Below are 14,472 nucleotides of genomic sequence, written 5' to 3' on the forward strand. Positions count from 1 at the left end.
TCACTGTGGCCGAGGCCTTACTGCACCACCACGTTCGGATGCCCCCTGAAGATCCACTCCGACAATGGGATGGAGTTCACCGGCCAGGTATTCAAGGAGCTGGCCGCCCAGCTCAAGATTGGCCTGACACATCCGCCGCCCTACAACCCGCAGTCCAACCGGGTCGAGAGGTTCCACCGGACGCTCAACACAGGCATGTGGCTGTTCCTAGACAGAGACGACAACAACTGGGAGCCGCACTTGCCTGCCATTGCCTTAGCCTACAATACAAAGACCTGCAAAACCACAGGCGTGACCCCCTTCCTGGCCTACTTTGGGAGAGAGGCCAAGCTTCCAGTGGACCTTGTGCTCCGGCTGCCTGACACTGAGTATGCGTCGGTCCCAGCCAATGTCCAAGCCATCCTGCAGCAATACCACGCCGTGTTTGACGCAATCCAGCAGTGGGAAGACGGGACCATCCGACAGAGCGCGGCGGCCTACGAGGGAACGGCCAAGTACGAGGTTGGAGACCTGGTCTGGTATCTGGCCCCCTGCCTGGTGCCGGGTAAAGCAGCCAAGATTACCAAGAGGTGGACCGGCCCCTGGAAGATAGTGCGCAAGGCGACGGACGTCCACTACGTCATCAGCCCAGCCTCTCCAACAGCCAAGATCTCGGAAATTACTGCGCATATTGGTCAGCTGCGCAAATACACTGGAGATGTCACCGCCCAGCAGATCCCAACTGACATTCAGGACGATTTGGACGGCGACGAAGACGCCACTGAGCTGCCGGTCGGAGCCGCAGCTGTGCCATCCAGTGGACCAGGTCAGCTCCCCGTGTACCAGCCAGCTGCCGCGGCCACAGAAGCATCACTGCCCAGCCACCAGGATCGTGACCCTGTGGAAGAGAACCTACAGAACCAGCCCAGCGAGCAATGGCCGGCGCCGCCGGTCCCGGAACCACCCACTGATGCAGTATGGAATCCAGACGCAGACATGGAGCCCCTACCTGCCAGCAGCGAGCCCCCAGGACAAGAAGTTGCCACCGAGATGGAAGTAGCGGCCCCCGAGGACAAAGCGGAAGCAATGTGCCCCCTCCAGATGACCGCTATCCCCATCCGGGTAGGAGCCAAGAGGCCGAGCAACCTGGACAAGACAGGCGCCCCCATGGAGTTCTACGCGCCTACTACCATCGTTGTCCCTCCTCTAGGAGCCTCTAGAGTGAGCCTGGGTCTCCGTGTCCAGCTCCCAGCCGAGACAGAGATAGTTCTCCAGACAAGGCCTAACTTCCAGCGCCGAGGCCTGACCGTCGCCAACCCTCAGCTGGGAGCCAACCGGGAGTTGACCATGCTGATCTCCAACCACAGTCAGACCGAGCAACGAGTTTCCCGAGGGGCCTGTGTAGCCCGAGCTGTCCTACAACGCGCTGTGCCCCAGGGAGAGTCTGCCGCCCCCCATGGTTCAAGGCCTGATGTCCCAGTGGTCCCGCAGCCCTTGAAGGGGAGGTTGTGGTAAGCGGCATCATACGGACAAGCCTTTCATAGAGTATGTTATGCTTCGGCTTATCAAATCACAACCCAGCGCTAATCCTAGTTTATCACCATTTCACCCGGCCCCCTTCTGGGCCTTGCCTACACCTCACAAGCAGCGGTCAAATTGGACACCTCTGATAGTGGGAGGGGCGCGGCCCCTCTCAACCCCAAGTCCTAAGTCACCTGCCTTGCCGGGAGATGTCTACCTTCCCCTTGCTGAAGCCTACCCCACAGTTATTCACCGGAATGGGGCTCCGCCCCCATCTCCCCGCACCCCTTTCTACCTAACCTATTTTATCATCTATTTGTGTATATAAAGTAGTAATCCTATTGTAAATGTATTCAGTTTAAAATATATCTCTTTAGTAGTAACTACTGTTAGTTATTCATTGATAGAATCTTTAAGGCTAGGGGCTCGTTTGAATCGAACTCGCGATTGTAGGGTTGAAACGCTTCACCCTACCACACATTAAATTCTGATAACTATAAGTGGGGTAAAATTGCTTTCAAAAAAGTTCTCATAAAAAAAAACACACTGTATATGTTTTATGTTTTAAAAAACATAAATATTACCTGCACCGAACCATCCGCGGATTTTATTTCTGCCCTGAATAGAAAAATCATTAGACCAAAAATAATGTAGCTCTTAAATATGTTTTATAAAATCACTAACGGCATAAAAATAAGCGTTGCTACATAAGGTCTAATGATACATATGGTCTAATTAACAAAAGGTCTAATTTACAAAAGATCTAATTTACAAAAGATCTAATGCTACAAAAGGTCTAATTTACAAAAGGTCTAATTTACAAAAGATCTAATTTACAAAAGATCTAATGCTACAAAAGGTCTAATTTACATAAGATCTAATGCTACAGAAGGTCTAATCTAATTAGAATTTTTTTACATTAGATCTTTTGTAACATTAGACGTTTTGTAGCATTAGATCATTTGTAGCAACGCATGAAAAAATATCAAATTTAGTAAGGCTTTAAGGAGGGGATATGAAACCATAAGAAATCCCTAAACAAATACAAATTTTGGGGCAAAACCTTACACAACATACAAAACTTTTTTGTCAAATATTTAAGTACTCTAATCTGTAATTAATTTCTTTAACCTTGATGTTATAATATTAATGTAATTGTTATGTTGAGATTAAAATAATATTTAAAGTTTGAAGACACCATACATAAGAAGCGAAGCAAAAAAGAAGCATGAATGGGAATATAGACAAAGAGATATAAAGAGCATTTGTTAAAAGTTATACCACAAATACATTCTCACATATTTTTTATTTAATTTAATATTTCTATTTTGTACCAGGAATGAGAGTACGACGGACAAAGTATATTACATTGGTATGGAGAATCTTCACACAAAAATTAGCCGTCTGTCTTGAATAATAGCAGAGAAAATAATATATATTCCATATAGCGTTAAGGACTGACTGACGTACGAACTGACGTACGAACAAACTATTTACAATATTTAAAATATATTTCAAAAAATTGTTTTTAAAAGAAGTACAATTAAAACACAAAAAATTGCGCATTTGTTTCACGTGCAATTATTTGTTTTTAACATATTTTGTGGCCTTTACCCTGAAAATTCCTTGTTGAGCACTAACCACCCATTTTATTTTAAATCTTTAATCGAAATAGTGTTGTTTGAGTTTGTTTCTTTAATACTTTAGGCAAGGAGGTTAGGTTAGGTTATATTGAGTACTTGGTAACCCCGCAAGGGTAAGACATTGCAGTTATAGACCACACAGGGTTAGGACTCCGTAATCTTAAAACTATTTTTGGGTCTTAAGGGGCGATTTGTCGTATTTTCACAATAGCATTTACCCTATTTCTAGCTCCTGCGGGAAAACTTGCCTTTCCCTGCAGGGCAATCACCTAACCCAACACTAACCTAACCTAAAATAAGCTATGAAAAAAAAAAAAATTGAATATACGAAGAAACGCCCTTTATGAGGCGTTTCCACGAGAGGACTATAACCCTATTTTATTTAAAAGGGAATGGGTTAAGTGCTCGACAGGCATTTTAAGGGAAAGCACCAATTTTGTTTTTCATTGTAAGTAAATCCTACCTAAATCCATCCTCATGTTTTTACGCCAGATAGATAGATAGATAGATAGATAGATATAAAGATAGATAGAGACTGCAATTAAATCCTACCTAAATCCATCCTCATGTTTGTACGCCAGTCTAAACAGAGAAACAAAATTAGTTTTTATGGAATCTTAAATCTAGTTTGGGGGGGGGGGGTGGTGGTTAACCTACCCCTCCCTCTAAATTTGTTTTTCTTTTCATTTTAATTGTGGGAATGACACAAATTTTCAGATATTCAAGTGGCAACTTTTCTTTAAAAATTTTGTTTGGTTGATAAATCCAGGCGGCCACAGGAAGAATCCAGGCAAAGCAAGGTATATTTTTAACCCTTTTTCAAAATTATCACTAAAATGCACTAAATTATCACTATATCTATCTATCTTTCTATCTAGCTATCTATCTATCTTTATCTATCTCTATATATATCTCTCTATCTATCTATCTATTAACTTACTTATATGTACCATCCTCATTCCTAATGACAATTTGATTCTCAGTGGCCAGGTGGAATAGAGGATTTTGCATCCTACCATCATCTTCATCTTGTCCTAGGGATAGATAGAGAGTTAACAGTTATGTTTATTATTAAGCTGAAGATAAAATGAGTAATCATAAATTAAATCTTTCAAAGAACCATCAGGAAAATTGTTGTAATTAGAATAATTATGTCATTTGAAAAGAAATAAAGCTGCTATTTGATTTTTAAAAGATAGTTCTACCTATCTTTGTTATATTTAAAAACTAGCCCCTACACCCCTAGAGTCTTCAAGGGGCACTTGAGGTGTAGGGTTAGTTGACCACCCCCATTTGATATTTTAATTTTAAAAGGAAAGAGAATTATTTTTTTTTTGGGGGGGGGAGGGGCTGGGGTGGGTGGTACGTGTCACTGAAGAGTTCAGTGGTTACTGAGATCTTAAGCTTTAGACAGACAGACATCGTTCTACTTTGTATTATAGACTAGCGACTGCTATATCTGACGGGATATGGAGCCAAAATCTTTCAGTGACTTATAAGAAGCCTCACTGTAAAGGTGAACCATGTTTCAGAGGTTGGCGAGATCTTTGGCTACAAAAAAAGCTAGCTACTTTATATAATAGGATACAAATTTTTAATGATTTAATACGTTAGTCTGTCCGTCATGCTCCTAAAGACATCTTGATTTTCTTGTGTTTCCCTATTTATGTATGTTGTCTTCCTTGTTTAAAAGCGAACCTTTCTATAATTAGGGTCGGTCCGTCCGTACGTCCGTACGCCCGTAACCGATAGCTTTTTTTGTTAATTTAGGCATGTTGGAATTGTCCTATTGATTTCAAACTTTGAATGGTGATTCCTGTAGTAGTAAGATTTAGAAAGCGTAGCAACCTTATAATCATTAAAAGAATGTCAGTACGTTTATTTTAAACATGTTGAATGTTGATTTTTTTTACTTTTTAAAAAACAAATTTCTGTGTGATCTAATCATCCGATTCCTGGGACAACACAGTATAATGTTATAAGCGAAGCAACTCTATAATCAAGTCCTAAAAATGTAAGTATGTCCATAAACAATATCCTGTATCAAGCAGTTTTTCAACAAATTTACTTACAATTTTGCTTCGACTCTTATACATTTTTATTCAGATTATTCAGTTCTGACACTATATCAGTGTTAATGTCCGTTTGTCCTACCGTTTCAGTGCTTCGCTTTTATGGATGTTGTCTTCCTTGTTTTTATGCATTTATCCTTATTTAAGTCATTTATACGTTTGATTTGTAGGGCATAGATTCTGGATAGATAGATAGATAGATAAATAGATAGATAGATAGATAGATAGATAGATAGATAGATAGATAGATAGATAGATAGATAGATAGATAGATAGATAGATAGATAGATAGATAGATAGATAGATAGATAGATAGATAGATAGATAGATAGATAGATAGATAGATAGATAGATAGATAGATAGATAGATAGATAGATAGATAGATAGATAGATAGATAGATAGATAGATAGATAGATAGATAGATAGATAGATAGATAGATAGATAGATAGATAGATAGATAGATAGATAGATAGATAGATAAATAGATAGATAGATAGATAGATAAATAGATAGATAGATATGTAGATAAATTTACCCTTCTCAAAATAAAAAGCTTTGACGTCCTTGATCTGCACAATAATGTCACTTTTTCGTATATCAATCTATTCTTTAGCTTCTCTACTTGTTGATTTTGTCATCCTTGTTAACTATCTATTCTAATGTATAGATTTGTAGGATATAGATTCTAACTTTGTTATTCTTGATCAAGTTAATTGTTTTAGGCTAAGAAAACAATGAGGGAGGGAGGGGACATTGGACTATAAATTACACTGGTACCCAAAGTTTTAAAAGAATGCTTTCTTTTTGGTTAAATAAAAAACTTTGGGTAGATCTATATAAGTGGATATTTTGTTTATCATTACTGGGGATGCACATCAATTTATCGTCCATTGTCTTATCCCTTGAGATCCCTGGAAAACGGTGCAGTATTATATATCAGTTGATAAGGAAAATTCACGTACAATATTATTAATTTTCCAGTATGGATTCGAAACCGATTAATATTCGCTGGATTAGAACCGGTTCTCAGTCATACTTAAAAGCATGTATTACAATTATATTATATTCAAACAAGTTTTTTTAGCCCGTGCCTTCGGCTAAAAAACAGGTTTTAATCTTATAATTGTATATTTTATATCCGCGGAAAGCTGTTTATAATACATTGCGAGAAATAAATATTCCAGTACTGATTTGCTGGATTAGAACCGGTTCTCATATAAACTGAAAAATAAAGTATAGCTTCGTATTACAGACAATTTCATTATTACTTTATAATACAACACTAACGGTTACGCCCCTAGAAGCCTCTATGGCCTTTAAAGGGAAAGGGGGGGAGGGGAAGTCAACCCTCTACGTTTTATATTAGTTTCGCATAAACGAAAATTATGATAAATTTTAGATTAAAATTAGTAGTAAAAACGTTTGGTTACTCAACTTAATGAATCAGCCATTCAAAATTCAAAATAAACCCTAAAGATAGGCCAACGAATAAGATAAATTTATTCTAAAACATTGTGGACTAGTGTAATACACAGCCTAATACCCCACCCCCTGGATCAAATGGAATATAAAAAAACCCAGAAATTTCTTCACAAAAAATCTTCCAAGTAATTAAAGAACTATACAAATGGAAATATATGTGGATAATTGGACTTATAATTATTTCAATTCATTCCTATAGGCATTATTTTGATTCATGTGACAATTAAGTTTATACCTTTATTATGGTGTGACAATAATAATGGGAACGGCCACTAAAATAGATTTAGAATGTCTAGATACTTAAGAGAGAGAGGGGACACTTGGCTGTTTATTGCAATAGTCCCCAAAGTTTTGTAATAGCAATTACTAATTTGTTGGCTTAACAACTGTGGAGACTTTAGCGAATTTTGATTAGTTGATTAATTAAGTTGAGTGTTCAAACGTTTTAATCTACATAAGTTGTAGTTTTATGTATCATCATTGGGAATGTACATTAATTTATCGACCATTGTCTTATCCCTATAGATCCCTGAGATACAAAACCTCTAACGCATCCAATAGAAAAACAGAGGAGAAACAATCTGGCCATATTATTGGTTTTAATGTGTACAGATATTATTTCCTTCTTATAATGAATCAGCTTTACAAATTTCTCAGGATAAAGCTTTTCTAGGGTAAACTACATCATATAGCATTTAACAAGAAATGAACAAAGGTGTTTGTCTGATAGGCATCCCTTTAATTTTAACAGATTATGGGGCCAGATTGACTATTTACATATTCTATATCTATTGGCCATTAATTAGTAGCATTTCTGTCATCTTATGTATGGAAATGATGTACATATGACCTACTTTTTTTTTAGAGTTTGTTTAATGTATATTAATTTTTTTTATTGTAAATAGGACTGTCAATTACACTAGTACCCAAAGTTTTCTACTATAACTAAATTCAAATTAGAAGTGTCTAAACTTTTCAACCAATAATTTTATTCTACTAAAGTAGTAATTTGGATCATCATCATTGGGTATGTATATGAATTTATCATTCATCGCCTTATCCTTTAAGCTATTTGAATGAATCTTTACAGAACATATAAGCCGTCTATTACATTCAATAGCAGCCAAGATAATTACATTGAAAAGAGAAAAATCACGAAACTCGTCAAAAATGTTCATTACATGATTTTTTAATGACTGAATGACCGACGTATACAGTAAGTTATATAATGAATGCTCATTGGAATCAATACAAAAACAAATTAAGTCGTCTACCTTGAATATCATTAGAGGAAATTACATTTTCCCATGGTGTTACGGACTGACTTTTACAGTAGATTTGCTACTAAAGATAATAAAATTTTGTTGTATCAAATAAACACAATTTTTTTCTTGAATACATGCTTTTTGATCTTGTATAGACGACTAAAATTGGTGATTTAAATGCATTTTAATACATAATTAAAGGATGATATTTCCTTTTAATAGGGGTGGGGGGTGGAGGGGTTAGCCAATAGTTAGTGATTAAAATGTATAAAATACATATTAATTTTATTTATTTTGTTTACATCTATTCTAGACTTTTTAACTAAAATTTTTAAATGCAAAAACTATCACAGACAAAGAGTTTTCTAATAGCTTAAAATGTATAGTATGCATTTTAATTAATTGATAATTTTTCTTTTAAATAGAGGGGGGGAGTCAATAGTTGTTGATTAAGATGTATAAAATGCATTTTAAGTCTAATTATTTCCTTTAAATCTATTCAAATTTTTTAAGACAAAAATTTTCCAATGCCTTTTAATTAATAATAATTCTTTTAAACCTATATAAAACTTTTTGATAAAAATTTTCTTAAGACAAAAAAAATATTCCTGTCCAATTTCAGCTTAACTTAATTTCTTAATTTAAATGTATAAATGTATTTTAATTCTAGTTATTTTCTTTACTCTTTTACAGAAGAAATCAAAATCAAGTATGAGATGTGTCATATTATGTGAATGTATTTTATGAAGTTTATTTAATTATCCCCAATCTAAAACCCTTTATTATTTAGAGGTCTCTAGGGGCACGTTAGGCGGTAAATTCGAAAAAAGTAAAAAAAAGGGGTTCTAGATACGATTTTTCTTGGGAGGGTGGTGACTGGTGGTGCCCTCCCCCTTGAATAGTTATAAACCTTCATATGAGAAGTCAGAACCATTTTGGTAAAGCGGTGAACAAGACCCTACAGACATACAGACAGACATACATCCTGTTACTTTTATACAAGGATTAATAGTTATTTCTCGCATCGTATTATAAACGGCTTTCCGCAGATATAGAATGCACAATTATAAGATTAAAACTAGTTTTTTTAGCCCCGAGGTGCTGAAGGCACTGACTAAAAAATCTGGTTTTAATCTTATGATTGTACATTTTTATATTCGTAGAAAACTGGTTATAATTCGATGCTAGACATAGTTTTTTTGTATGGATGAGAACCGGTTCCTATCCAGCGGATTCGAATGAATACGAGAAAAGTGGTTATTACTGACATTCATGATTTCATGATAGTCAGTTCCAAAAAAATCCAAAAGACAATTAGTTCTAACCGACATTAAAGATAAAGTAATTTTTGTTGTTTATATTTGTTTCAATTATTTAAAATATTAGATTTTAAAATTAAATGTTTTTTAAATCTTCCAAATATACTTTTATTTATTTTTTAGATGAAATTGTACACAATAACATTCTTAGATTAAAAAAATTCGGACATAATATAATCTATAGTTTGATTTGCTCTTTATTATCTAGCCTAGCGTCTAAATTTTAAACTAATATAACTTGATAAGTCGTTTTTTAGACACACAAAAAGAAAAAAACTTGACATACAACTTTACATTGATATATAATTACTTGGATGTACGTATGTACTCTAATAAAGAGATAATTCCAACTGGCTAAAAAATTGGGTCCCTCCATCCACCCCTTTACCCCATCCCCTCTCTTTCTACTGGAAGAACGAACTAACCAATCAATTTCCTGTTAATATATCCATGTATTTTATATCCATTACACAAGCACTTAAACGCGCAAGCACACACATAAAAGCACAATAATCATTAGAACACAAAATTTTCATAATATCACAAAGCATTTTTGTATGGGATTAAGTGTTACTGCTATATTTTTGTCAACCTTTGAACCAACCCTACAAAAAGTGGTTTTAGTGCAAGTTGTTCACATAAAGTTCAAAATAATCATAAAAAAGTAATACAAAGAAGTTTAACCAATTCTCTATTTAGGTAGGGTGATAGTATTAGAGATCTAAAGTAGCAAATAACATGCATGTACATAGACACTTCTGTTATTAATTAGTTTTTAATTTTGTTTATATATGTTTTAACTAGTTTCCTCACCCATAGCTTAAAGGCGGAGAAGTGAAAAGTCGAGAAAATAGCCTAAAACCACCCAATAAATTTATAAAGCATTCTTGAAAAGTACAACTCTGTCGGACAAACAATTTATGAGATCTTAAGCTTCAGACAAAAAAAACCTTACTACTATATATATTCGATTAATATCTAACTTATTGTTTTTAAACATTTTAAAATGGACAAAGCAATGAAAGTTTAATAATTTATCCACCCAAATGTTTATATATCATAAAGAACATTAGTTTCTAATAAATTTTCTCTTTTTAATGTATTTTTTTATCCAGTTTGAGCTCATTGTGGCTAACGTGTTTAGAATTTCCTCAACTCTTTTTTTTTCTACCAACCCCTTTAAAGTTGGTTTTTAGGACTCTTTTTTTTACATATGTATTACAATTGATATTTACATACAACTATATATATTAATGTGATGTTATATTATGAAGAAAGGGACTTTTGGGAACCGTTCTCTGTATTTTTTTTTACCTGTGTATGTAAGTGGTTGGTTAGGTGTATCTTTGTGTGTTTTTAGAGAGGAAAATCAGCGGGGTTTTTTTTTACAAAGATGTTACTTTTAGGAGATATTTTAGTTTAAAACTTGTCCGCTAGAGCTAAAAATCCATTAAAGTATTATATTTTCCTCAAAACTTTGAAAATCAATATATTATTTAAGTAAATTTTGATATACTTATAATATTTGATAATTCATCTTAATATCTTTTTAAAGATTATTTTTATACCTATTTTGAGTAATTTGTGTTATCTATATTTTACAATTTAAAAATAATTTCTTACTAGAAGCTTTAGCAGATAACGTGAGCTTTCCCCTTTGCATAGCGGCTAAAAGTTTTTGTATTACTGAATGCATCATATACTATGATAATCAGTACTTAAATCAATAAAATATATAAGGTTAAAAATAAAGTTTATAATACTTTTAGTGCAATTAAACATAGAAGAAAACACCCACAAACCGAAGATAAACAAACATTAACACTTGTAGGGTGTTAGAAATAAATAAGGAAAGTATAAATGAAACAAAATTGCTTAATTACAAAAATATGTTATCCAAAAGTAAAGATTAGCTTTTTTCAAATTTATATTTTTGGACTCTCTGTACCTATAACAATTGTACCTAATTGTTATAGGAATTAATTATCATGGAAACTTTGATAGGACCATTCTAGTACAAGAGCTTTTAAAAAGTGTTTAGGCAAAATATCTAAGATCTTTAGGGTAACTTTTCTCCTCTCGGCAGTATAGTATAGGTCCAAGACTGATTCTAGTATCTTTTCGGGGAGGGGGGGTCTCTATATCCCCCTAGGGCCTCAAATAATGATTTGGAATAAAAAAAGGGGGAAGTTCTAATAATCTTATAATCAAAGTATTAATTTATAAAATATCAACGGCTATACTATGCCCCTAGAGGCTTCTAGGGGCACTTGATTAGGGAAGAGTCGAATTTGATAATTTGATTTCATATTTAAGGTTTTTTTTTTGGGGGGGTAACTTTTTTTTTAGGGGCGATTTCTCTTTGGAGGGTGGTGGTACCCTCCCCCCAAAAAGTTTTAAACCTTCACGGGACCTTTGAGAAGCTACCTTGTTAAGGAGAACCCGATCGGTATAGCAGTTAGCGAGATCCTTCGGTACAAACATACAAACACACAGACAAACATACAGACAAACACACAGACAAACATCCTGTTTTTTTATCATAGGGATTAACGGCTTAACTTTGCCCCTAGAGGCTTCTAGTTGCACTAGTATTGGGAGAAAAAGAAGTAAAGGTTTTAGCCACCACCTTTTCAAAAAAATATATCATGAGAGGGTGGTTATATCCTCCCCCAAAATAGTTATAAGCCTTCGCAGGACCTATAAGAATCTTAAATGTTTAGGAGAACGATATTGGTTCATCGGTAAGAAAGCTCTCCATCTACACACAGACACACACACACACAGACTTCCTGTTACTTTAATGTAAGGATTATAGCTAAATATATATTTTTAAAATAATTCACGCTTTTTCCCCATTTCTTTGAGCATCATCGTTCAATTACAAATAGAATTGGCAAAAAAAGCAGACAAACATCCTGTTACATTAATATGTTATCATAGAATGTAGATATATTTTTTGATAGTTTCACATTTTCCCCATTTCTTTGAGCATCATCATTCAATTAAAAATAAGATTGACAAAAAATGAAAAATAGTACTAACCAGTTATTATCGCTTTTTACCCAATTAAAAATAAGAAAGATACTATTGATCTCATACTAGCTTAGTAATGCACATATAAATTTATAGAACTACTAAAGCTACTCTATCATTTAAATAATTGACTATTAGTTATGGAATACTTGATTTTTGGATATACATCCACAAGGAGTACCTAAAGTTGTTCAGTCAACAAATAAGATAACATGGTTATAAAACTTTTGATACCAGTGTAATTTACATTCCAATGTCCCCTCCCTCCCTGTAAAGATTACCAAGTTTCTTGTAGCTCTTTATAGGGCCAATAATAAAGGGGGTGAAGTTAAAGAACTTTTAGCCGAAAAATCCTGAATGACGTCATAATAAAATAATGAACTATTCCACTAAAACGTAATTCAAAACGTCCTCCAAAAGTTCAAAAGAGCTTCAAGTGTCTTTCTCTGTTTTTTTTAGGGCGTTCTTTGTTGCACTACAAAGTTTCAAGCATTAGCTACATATAGATGTTGTCATTCTTGTTTTTTTCTTGATACTTTTATAAGATGTGAGCATATAAGGATAAAAAAAAATTAATAGATACTATGTTGTCATACTAATTAGTGATATTTAATAGTATTTTTTTTATATAAAAAGCGAGGCTTTTTCAAAATTAGGGTTGGTCCGTTCGTCCATCCGTAACGGTTAGCTCTTATGCATGTTAGAATTGTCCTATATATTGCAAACTTTGTAAGCTGATCTTCATAGCATTTAGGTAGGATATAGAAAGCGTAGCAACTCTATACTAGTTACTAGAAAGTCCATAAGTCTATTTAAACATGCTCATTTAAAAAAAGATTTGACAACATTTTTTGTGTACTACAATTATCGTATTAATCATATTTTTGTAAAAATGATTCCTAGGACTATAAGTTACAATGTCATTAGCAAAGCATTTCTATAACCAAGTACTAAAAATGTAAGTATGCCAATTTGTTCTCTTTTTTGATTTAAGAGCCTCGCTTTTATAGATGTTGCCATCCTTTTTAAGTAGGTTAGTATTAATACATACTTATTAAGCTTAAAATATTATTATTGTCATATTTAATCAGATACTAAAAATTAGAAGTTAAAAAATGATTATCCAATTTATATAATAAAGGGGAAAAATAGATTTTATTCTTTATTAGATAATCTACACGGATTAGGGAATGTGATTCAGAAAAACTAATATTTCGCAAAAACCCTCTTTTCTTATTTCACCCTCTCTTACCCACTTCCCTTCAGTTTCATAAACTGGTTTACGCCAACAAAATACTTAATTTTTGGCAATTTAAAATGGATTTAATTGGCTAATTAGCAGCTTCGGGTAGTCTATAGGTGCCGAAATACACTACTTAATTTCTAAACCTAAAAAATTTCTATAGTCTGTCAATCTTCTTATTCATACAATAGTTGAGGGAAATTACACAACAAAAGACTCATTTGATATTTCTATTTTGGACAGACGGATAGACCTAAATTAGCATGGATTTTAAGGGATAAGACAATGAAAGAGATAAAATGACACCAACACTAATAGCCTCTTCTGTGGATTACAATTAGTGGTTGAAATGTTTAGACATGGATAATTTGAAACAAACCAATCAAATTCAACAAAAAATTCCAAATATTTTTATCAAATGAATAAGATGACTAAAATTTGCCTACCTAAGACAACGCAGACCAATAAAAGCAATCTTCTCATTTTCTAATCTGAAAAGCATTAATTTACATTTAACAATACAATTTTTTAATCCTACGATGAAGCAGTTTCCCTCGAGCAAGTTGCAAATATGTATTTATTTTTAAAAGTGAAGCTTTTCTATAATTAGGGTCGGTCAGTCCGTAAGTCCGTCCGTCAGTCCGTCTGTCCGTCCGTCCGTAACGGATAGCTTTTATCGTTAATTTAAGCATGTTAAAATTGTTCTATCGATTTCATACTTTGCATGATGATTCCTGTAGTAGTAATCGTTACCAGAAAGTCCGTACGTCCATTTTTAATATGTTGATTTTTTTTACTTTTTTAACAACAATTTTTATGTGATAAAATCATCCGATTGATCTGATTTTTGGATTACTGATTCCTAATACAATAAAGTACAATATTTTGAGCGAAGCGTCATTTTTAGCA

General features: G+C 34.1%; 1 long non-coding RNA gene across 1 annotated transcript in view; it reads right to left on the bottom strand.

Moving 5' to 3' along the window:
• The window catches only part of LOC145304188 (uncharacterized), a 60,847-nt gene extending 46,791 nt beyond the window's left edge, over positions 1-14,056 (bottom strand). The window contains exons 1-4 of the long non-coding RNA XR_013874021.1: positions 14,010-14,056; positions 4,084-4,177; positions 3,696-3,725; positions 2,085-2,118 (exon numbers count right to left, since the gene is read on the bottom strand). This is a non-coding gene — a long non-coding RNA (uncharacterized LOC145304188). The remainder of the gene's footprint in view (positions 1-2,084; positions 2,119-3,695; positions 3,726-4,083; positions 4,178-14,009) is intronic.
• Between the last annotated feature and the right edge of the window lie 416 nt (positions 14,057-14,472).

Source organism: Acartia tonsa, chromosome 13 (genome assembly GCF_053477335.1).
Source record: "Acartia tonsa isolate MP-2025a chromosome 13, ASM5347733v1, whole genome shotgun sequence".
NCBI classification, from domain to species: Eukaryota; Metazoa; Arthropoda; class Copepoda; order Calanoida; family Acartiidae; genus Acartia; species Acartia tonsa.